The following is an 8,730-nucleotide window of genomic DNA, read 5'->3' as shown; positions in this document are numbered from 1 at the left end:
TAGTTACAGGGGATCCAACAGCCTCTTCTGTCCTCTGCAGGCATTGCATGACACAGGTGCACTTACCTACATGCAGGCATAACACACACACAAAATAGAAATAATAAATAAAATATTTAAATAAAAATAATAAATATTTTTTAAAATTAAAAAAAATGTTTTCTCAAAATGCACAAAACAAGCTTGTCTCATCAGAAATGACAGAACTTGTTCTGACTATTGATACTAAGCAAAAAGAAAAACTTTAGAAGATTATCTTTGCTGCCATGAGCTACTCAGTTTCCCCAAACTTACAGGTTTCTGATTAGGTCACTGGTGGCATTAGTGACCTTAAGTTTTTGGATATTTTATAATGAAATATGTTAACATTTGGAAGATCCATATAACTCATAACTTGGGGAAGCAACATTTTCCACATGATTAATTCAGGATGTTATAAAATTACCCATGGGTAAAAGATCTGCTCAAAGTTCAAGACCAATGTAATTTAATGGATCAGTACATGAGAAGTTTATTTATATGTTTCACATTGTAAATAACTTTTCAGAAACTATCACTTGTTGAATTTTGTTTTGGTATCTGGGAAGACCTACAATCATCGGAAAAGTGGTATTCTAACCCCCTTCCTCTTCCAGCTCTCTCTCTCTAAGTGGCTAAGTTTTCTTTATTTAAAACACAACAATATATAATGCATATGTGGAAATCCACATCTTCAATTAAGTCAGATGTTAGGTGAGTCACAATAATCTAAAATAATGTCATTCTTCTAACTAATTTTCCTGGTTTTGAAATATATAGTTAATTTTCATGAAATTTACTTCTGTTCAAATATAATGGATTTATTTTTAAATCAGTAATTTAAAAATGTGTTTTAGTGGCACACACTTTAATCTCAGTACTTGGGAGGCAGAGGCAGGCAGATCTCTATGCGTTAGAGGCCAGACTGGTTTAGATAGCATGTTCCAGGCCAGCTGGGGCTACAGGGAGATCTTGTCCCCCCAAAAAACAAAAATTAAAAAAATATATTTTTTGAAGTTCTAATATAGCAAGTAGGTATAAATCTTAACTTTGTACACAAGAAATATTTAGAGTATTCAATAGATCTCAGGAGTAAACAATGTCCTGAGGCAAAAGAGGTGACGAACCATTGCCCTATGTAGTTGCCAACTGCAACATTCCCAATCAAACAGAGCAACAGAGGCAGCACTGGAGTCAAGCCATCAAGCACAGGGGAGGCGCACAGCAGTCACACCTTAAGTCAGACTCCTACATGATGAAGCAAAGAGCCCCTTCCCTCAGATGTGGGGATGCTGGCAGATTTTTACTTGGGAGTAAGAAGAGCAGAAAATTCTCCTGGAATAACAAACAAAAGACAAATAGGTCTGAATGGTCCGAAAATCTAGTATTCCAGTCAGATCTTCCCATACAGACCCTCATTAGTTGAGACTCAATGTCCTTAAAAGATACCCAATTAGCTTTTTATATCTCTTTTAAATAAAACAAAAACTTAAAAAAATCAAATACTGGGGAGGAGGGAAGATTTCATTTGAAAGTAAAAAAAAAATTACTATAAATAAATGAGAACAAGGAAGGAAAGGAGGAGGGAACATTAATGGAACCTTAAGAATCACACAAGGGACCATAAGAACAAGAACAGGAAGAAAGGGAGAGGGGATGGATAGAGACAAGAAAGTAGAAGAGAAAAGAAAAGCTAGGACAGGAGATGCTGCATCCAGAAAGGGCAAAGAGTGATAAAAATGATGTTTTCAGATACAAATTTCAACGGAACCTGAAATTGATACCCTCAGAGAGGAAACAGGAGATATTGCATCCAGAAGCAAGGAAATGAGTTACAAAAGATGCTTTGAGTAGTAAAAGAGCTTTTGGAAGTAGAAATATAGAAATATAAATTTCAGCAGACAATTTAGATGGTAATGGGGATCTATAAGACAACAGAAGGAAAAATGAAATGGGAAAAGTATAAAGATCAGAGTACAATTCAAGAACTTCTAATATCTGACTAATAACAGTTTCAGAAAGATTACTAGTAGTTCCAGGGAGAAGGAAAGCACCCACAGAAGGAAAGATCTATGAATTAAATTTATGTAGTCTGGGCCTGGAGAGATTGCTCAGTGGTTAAGATCGCTTGCCATGCAACTATGAGGACCTGAGTTCAGATCCCAGCACCCACATAACAAGCCCAGCAGGGCCTGTGTGTGTAATGCCAGCATTGTGAAAGTCAGAGAAAGGAGAATTGCTGGGCTTCTTGGCTTCCAGCCTATCTCCAGTTTCAGTGAGAGACCCTATTTCCAAAAAATAAGGCAGAGAGTGATTGGACAGGACACTCAGCATCCTCTTTTGGCCTCTGTGAGCTTGCACACACAAGCACGTACACATATACATACATATAAACATATACACACACAAATAAAAGGAAATAAGCAAATATATATACTCTGCATGATTCCAAGCCTTTCAAATGTATTGAGACTTGTTATGCAGCTGAGTATATGCTTTATTATGTACATTTGAAAAGGATGTGTTCAGTTGTGTCGATTGCATTAACAAGTGTTAAAGATGACTGGTAATGTTATCCAAATAAATTTATATCCTGTGTTTATATTGATCCAGTTCCATTCTTTTTCCTGAAAATTACACAATTTTGTTCTTCTTTATGCCTATATAAAACTTTATTGTGTACATTTACCACATTTGTTTATTCATCCACTACAAAGAAACACCTAGGCTGATTCTGCTACAAACAGACACCTAGGCTGATTGCTTAAGTTGGCTATTGTAAATAGTGCTGCAATAAACACAGGTAAGCAGGTATCTCTGTAGTATACTGACTTATATTCCTTTGGGTATATTCCCAGGAGTGGTATAGCTGGATTACATGGTAGCTCCATTCTTGAGTTTGAAGGAAGTTCCAAACTGACTACCATAGTGGCCAGACCAGTTTGTACTCTCAGGAGAGGTTCCTTTCTTAGCATTGCCTGTTGGTGCTGTTTTAGTGCTAATCATTCTGACAAAGATGAGCCAGAATCTCAATGCAATTTTGACTAGAACATCCCTGATGGCCAAGATATTGAGATTTTTTTTTTCATGTATCTATTGGTTACTTGGACATTGTGTTTTGGAGAAGTGTGTTCATTTCATTTACCAATTAATTGACTGATTGGAATATTTCTCTTGATGTTTAACTGTTTAGCTTTTTTTTATATAGTCCAGTTAATAAGCTCTCATTAGATATATATCTAGCAAAGCTATTTTCCCATTCTGTCGGCTTTCTCTTCATTTTGTTAATTGTTATATTTTTCATTGCAGAAGCTTTTAAATTTCATGCAATCCCTTTTGAAAATTCTTGCTATGGTTTCCTGGGCTATCAGAGTCCTATTCAGAAAGCCCTTGCTTATGCCTATGTCTTCAAGGGTTTTCCCCTAGGAGTTCAGGGTTTCTTTCAAGCTCATGCATTGACATAATTATTATTATTATGAAAATGGAAACACTACCAAAAGCGATTCACAAGTTCAATGTAGTCCCATCAATATTCCAATGAAATATTCACAATAGAAAAACAACCCTATAATTTTTATGAAAGTACAAGAGACCCTGAATAGACAAAACAATCCTGATCAAAAAAAAATGCTAGAGATGTTGCAATACCTGATTTCAAGTAATGCATTAGAGTCATAGAGATGGTTGAACATGGCACAAAACCAGACATGGAGACCAAGGGAGCAGAATAGAACACCTAAAAGTAAGCCCACACAGCTACAGCCGTCAAAATTGCCCAAAATTGCAATTGCAATGTATGTTACAAAAACATACATTAGAGGAAACATACATTGGAGAAAAAATGGCCTCTTCAACAAACAGTGCCAGGAAAACTGGACATCCACATATAAAATAATGAAACGAGGTCCTGTGTCTCTCACCTTGTACAAAAATTAACTCAAAATGGTTCAAAGACCTTAAAATGGGTCTTTTATAGGCAAAATATTTGGGTATTCTGTATCATTCAATCTGATCACACTTACCCTTTAGTTATAATATTTAGAACAATTACACTTAATATGGCTTTATGTGGTTATGGTTAAGTCTACCATTTTAATGTTTGATTTAAATTTTCCCGTTTATTTATTTTTGTATTATTTTCCTTTTTTCATGTTTTTTTTTTTTTTTTTTTTCAAAATTAAGACTCTATTTCTTACTATTCCATCATTATTTCAGTATGGCTTTTTACATATGCCTTTGGGCAATGTTTTTAAGACAATCCTTTAGGAGTAAAATTTCTGCTCTTGCTTGTTACAGTCTTAGAGTGAATACTGTACTAATTCATGTAAAAGAACTTCACAGCAGTGCAATTCCACTTAGTTTCCTCTTTTCCTTATCATCTGTGGTGTTCATGTCATATGTCGTATATATTTTATATCTATATATGTTGTAAACCCCATAACTCAACTCGTGTTTCATTAGCCTTTTAAAATTAAAAAAATATTTCATTTATTATTTTTTATTTTATGTCCATGAGTGTATTGCCTGCATGTGTGTAAGTATACCCATGTCATGCAATGCCCACGGAGATCAGAAGAGGGCATTGAATTTCCCTGGAACTGGAAGTTATGGATAGTTATTACCCATCATGTGGGTGTTGGGAATTGAACCTGGGTCCTCTTAAAGAGCAACCAGTACTCCTAACTGCTGAGCCATGTCTCCAAGCCCTAGTCTTTTTTAAAAATAAAGGGGAAAAAATCAGTGTTTTACATTTAATTACATATTTGTGTTTTCTAATGATTTTCATTATTATTTATAAAATAATAGTAATATTTTAGTTATCATTTTAAACATTTTATGTGTATGAGTGTTTTGCAAGCATGTATGTAAGTGTACCCATGTTGTACAATGCCCACAGAGGTCAGAAGAGGGCGTTGGATTCCCTGGAACTGGAGTTATGGATGGTTGTTAGCTGTTTGGGGCTGGGAACAGAACCCAGGTCCTCTGCAAAAGCAGCCAGTGCTCTTAACCACTGAGCTATCTCTTCAGCCCCACCTAAATTGATTTTATTTTTGGTAAATTTTTTATTGACTTTTTGTATACTTCATACACAACATGGTAGCCATCTTTATACCCCCTTCCCCATGGCACCCTCCCATAGCCCCCCATTGGAATTCATTCATTTTATCATTTGTGTTAAGGTCTATTGAGTCAAGTTAGTGTCCCCAGACGTCCCTCAGTGCAAGTTCATCCCCGAGGTCTAGTCAGCCTATCTAGAATCCCTTCCTTTAAGATCAGCTCTTTTTCACCATGCAGTAATCAGCTGCCAAGAGTTCTTCGACTAAGATTGGGGCCTGCTGCCTATTCCATAGTTCTGTGCTGGGCTTTTGTCTGCTTGAGTTTGCATGAGTCTTATGCAAGCTGTCAGCATTGCTATAGGTTCATATGAACAAGGTCCCAGGAGCCTGTAGAACCCTCTTTCCATATGGTCATTATTTTTGGAAATCCAAATTTCCTTCTAGAATTAGTGCCTTTTTGTCTGAAGAACTTCTTTTAGCATTTTGTATCTTTCATTAATCCAAAGTATCTTTATTTTGTTTTCCCTTTAAAAGAGTATTTTGCTAACAGAATATTATGTGGCCATAAAGAAAAAAATGGATTTAAGTCATTTACAGCAACATGTATGAACCTGGAGGACTGACATAAATTAGTCAAAGAAAAGTAAACATGACCTGTTTTCACTTATATGTGGAAGCTTAAGGCTGATCTTATAGGAGTGAGGAACAGAATAGTGGTCAAAATGATTTTATAGTTCACATTTCACTGGTATTTCCTTATGTGATAATTTAATACAGACATTTCCCCTTTAACTCTGAATATTTACAATAGCTTCTTTAAAATCTTTGCCAGTTAATTTTAGTATCTGGATCATAAAAAACCCCAATATTTTTGAACAATTAATACATGTTAATTAAAAAATTAAAAAATCCAGGGGCTGGAGAGATGGTTCAGTGGTTAAGAACACTGACTGTTCTTGCAGAAGACCCGGGTTCAAATCCCAGCACCCACATAGCAGCTAACAACTGTCCGTAACTCGAGTTCCAGAGGATCCAACAGCATCTTCTGTCCTCCACAGGCATTGCACGACATGGGTGTACTTACCTACATGCAGGCATAACACTCATACACATAAAATAAAAATAATAAAAAAATTCTTAAAAATAAAAAAATCCAGCCTCTTTCTTTCATGTGACAGCCTAGTAAACACTTGCCTAAATAAGTACTTCATGAAAGGAATAAGTACCACTCTAGTGGAAGAGAAATAGAAAAGAATTTAAAAACAAGCTATAAAAAATTTGTAGATGATTGTAATTATTATGTAAAAAGTAGCTAGAAAATGAATAAAATGAGGAGTTATTCTAGACTAGGATCATAAGGAAAAATTCCTCCATGGAGGTGACGTGAAAGATGAGACAGGGGCCAGGCACAAGAAGGGTGGGAAAAATAGTATGTCAGGCAAATGGAACAGCATGTACAAGGGCACTGAGGCACACACTTAGGCGAACCTTCAAGTAACTGAAAAGCCACCAGGGACTGGGGGCAGAATAAATAAAGGCAGAGTGGCACTAGCCGAGCTCAGAAGGCAGTATATTAGTTACTTTTCTGTTGCTGTGATAAAAGCAACTTAGGAGGGGGAAGGGTTTATTTTGGCTCATGGTTCCAGAGGGAGAGTCCATCCTTTGTGGGGTAGGAATGGAAACAGGCAAGAGAAACATGGCGGCAGGAGCAGGAAGCTGGTGGATTACATTTCCATCCACACAGAGGAAGTGGAGAGGATATAAACCCTCAAAACCCACCCAAAGTGATATACTTCTCCCAGCAAGGCTCCACCTCTTAAAGGTTCCATAACCTCCCTAAACACTGTCACCAAGTAGCAACCAAGTGTTTAAGTCCATGAGCCCATGGGGGGCATCTGCCATTCAAACCACAACAGGTAGTAAATCCAAAAGTCAGAACGGAGAGTTTGGAGATTGGTTCCGGTGTAAAGGGAAGATGACTGTGGAGTTTTAAACAATGAAAGGACAAAATCCTTACACTTAGTCATGACTCACAAACAAAAATGAAGAAGGATGAGAATTTCTGAAAACATCAGAAACTTCTTGGTAGAGTAAAAAATATAGAATAACCAAGTGCCACGGTAATAGCCAATATTGTCTGAGGATAGATGGGATCTCTTTGGTCAACAACTCCATTCATGGCACTGGGCTTTTCATTTGCTAGTTTATTAAGAGCACTGAACCCCTGTTATAGGGTAGCTAACTTCAAACTCTTTATATTGTATATGTATATATTGAGAGAAGCTTCCATAGTGGGTTTCCACATGACTCTTTCAAAAGACCTTTAGTGTCAGTTATTTCTCCTCTGATTCCCTCCTCTGCCTTGCCCCCCATTCCCCACCCCATTTAAACCTAGTATTGCCCTTTTCTATTTATATTGCTGCATTTTATCTTCCCTCCCATGAATACCCAGGAGCACTTGGAGGCACAGATTGGAATTGGTTGGCCAAAAAGTAAATAAATAAATATGTAAATGAAAGGATAAATGAAAATAGCAATAAAGGACACAGAATGGGGGAATAGATATAGGAGAGAAGGATATAGGAGATATAGGGGGAAGTGGAGGAGGGTCTGAATGTGCTCAAAATACACTGTATGAAATTCTGCAATCAATAAAATTATTAAAAATGTATAGAATAAAATAGTTACCCTTATGATTGAAATTATTGATTTATGAACAATCCAAAGGTCCTTTTTTTGATATTTAATAAGGATTCTACCCATTTCTTTCCTTTTTTTTTTTTTTTTTACAACTTCATGGATCTATAGTGGACCCTCTTAAAACAGGGGACAGACACTAAATGGAATGAGTGGAGGAAAGAAAGATGGCCATAATCAGGGATAGTGGGGTGTAGAGTGGGAGGCATCTAAGCTGTGAGCACCACATTAGGTGAAAAATGACAGATGTGGACGAAGAGAAGAGGAGGACTCCAAAATAAAACTGATGAGTCATTGTGGCACCATGTTGGACATCTTGGCACACAATATTTAGATGTATATATCAGATAACTACCCTTACAAGCCAAGTTGCACTTAGGGTGACATGCCTTTGTCAATGTGCATTTCTTTCTGGAGTGCTGAGGTCTAGCCTGTCTCTTGAAGCTGCTTCATTTTCTTAATATTTTCTTGTTTCTTTATAACCCGCTTCATATCAGCAAACTTCTTGGCATGAATCAACACCACAATGTTTAATATAATGAAGGGTTTCTATTTTCACATGGCACATTGAGCAATCAAATTATTTTTTCTCTTAAGCAGGAATATTTATTTCCAAAGGAAAAGCCTGCATGGAAAGGCTGACATGGTTAGATCTCCATTACCCATCTCTCCTGACAGATTAATTTTTTTTAGAAGACAATATTTTTTGAAATAATTTTTAAAAATTATTTATTTAACAACCATATGATTAGAAGAAGCATTTCATTACAGTATTAACATATTCAGTAACAATTTCCACAGCAAAGATGCATCTCTTTCAAAATTGGCTGTAAATTTTTAGGTTCACAGTTGAATTAATACAGTTATATGATATTGTACTCAGTATAAACCCTATAAGACAGAAAATTGAACGAGGTTTTAAAAATATTTTATTTATTATTTTAATTTTATGTGTATG

At 36.1% G+C, this 8,730-nt stretch overlaps 1 protein-coding gene across 2 annotated transcripts in view; it reads right to left on the bottom strand.

Moving 5' to 3' along the window:
• The window catches only part of Hpse2 (heparanase 2 (inactive)), a 785,472-nt gene that overhangs the window by 227,078 nt on the left and 549,664 nt on the right, over positions 1-8,730 (bottom strand). The window lies entirely within an intron of this gene.

Source organism: Nannospalax galili, unplaced genomic scaffold (assembly GCF_000622305.1).
Source record: "Nannospalax galili isolate Female #2095 unplaced genomic scaffold, S.galili_v1.0 scaffold875, whole genome shotgun sequence".
Classification (NCBI taxonomy): Eukaryota; Metazoa; Chordata; class Mammalia; order Rodentia; family Spalacidae; genus Nannospalax; species Nannospalax galili.
This window is presented reverse-complemented; position numbering and strand designations above follow the sequence as displayed.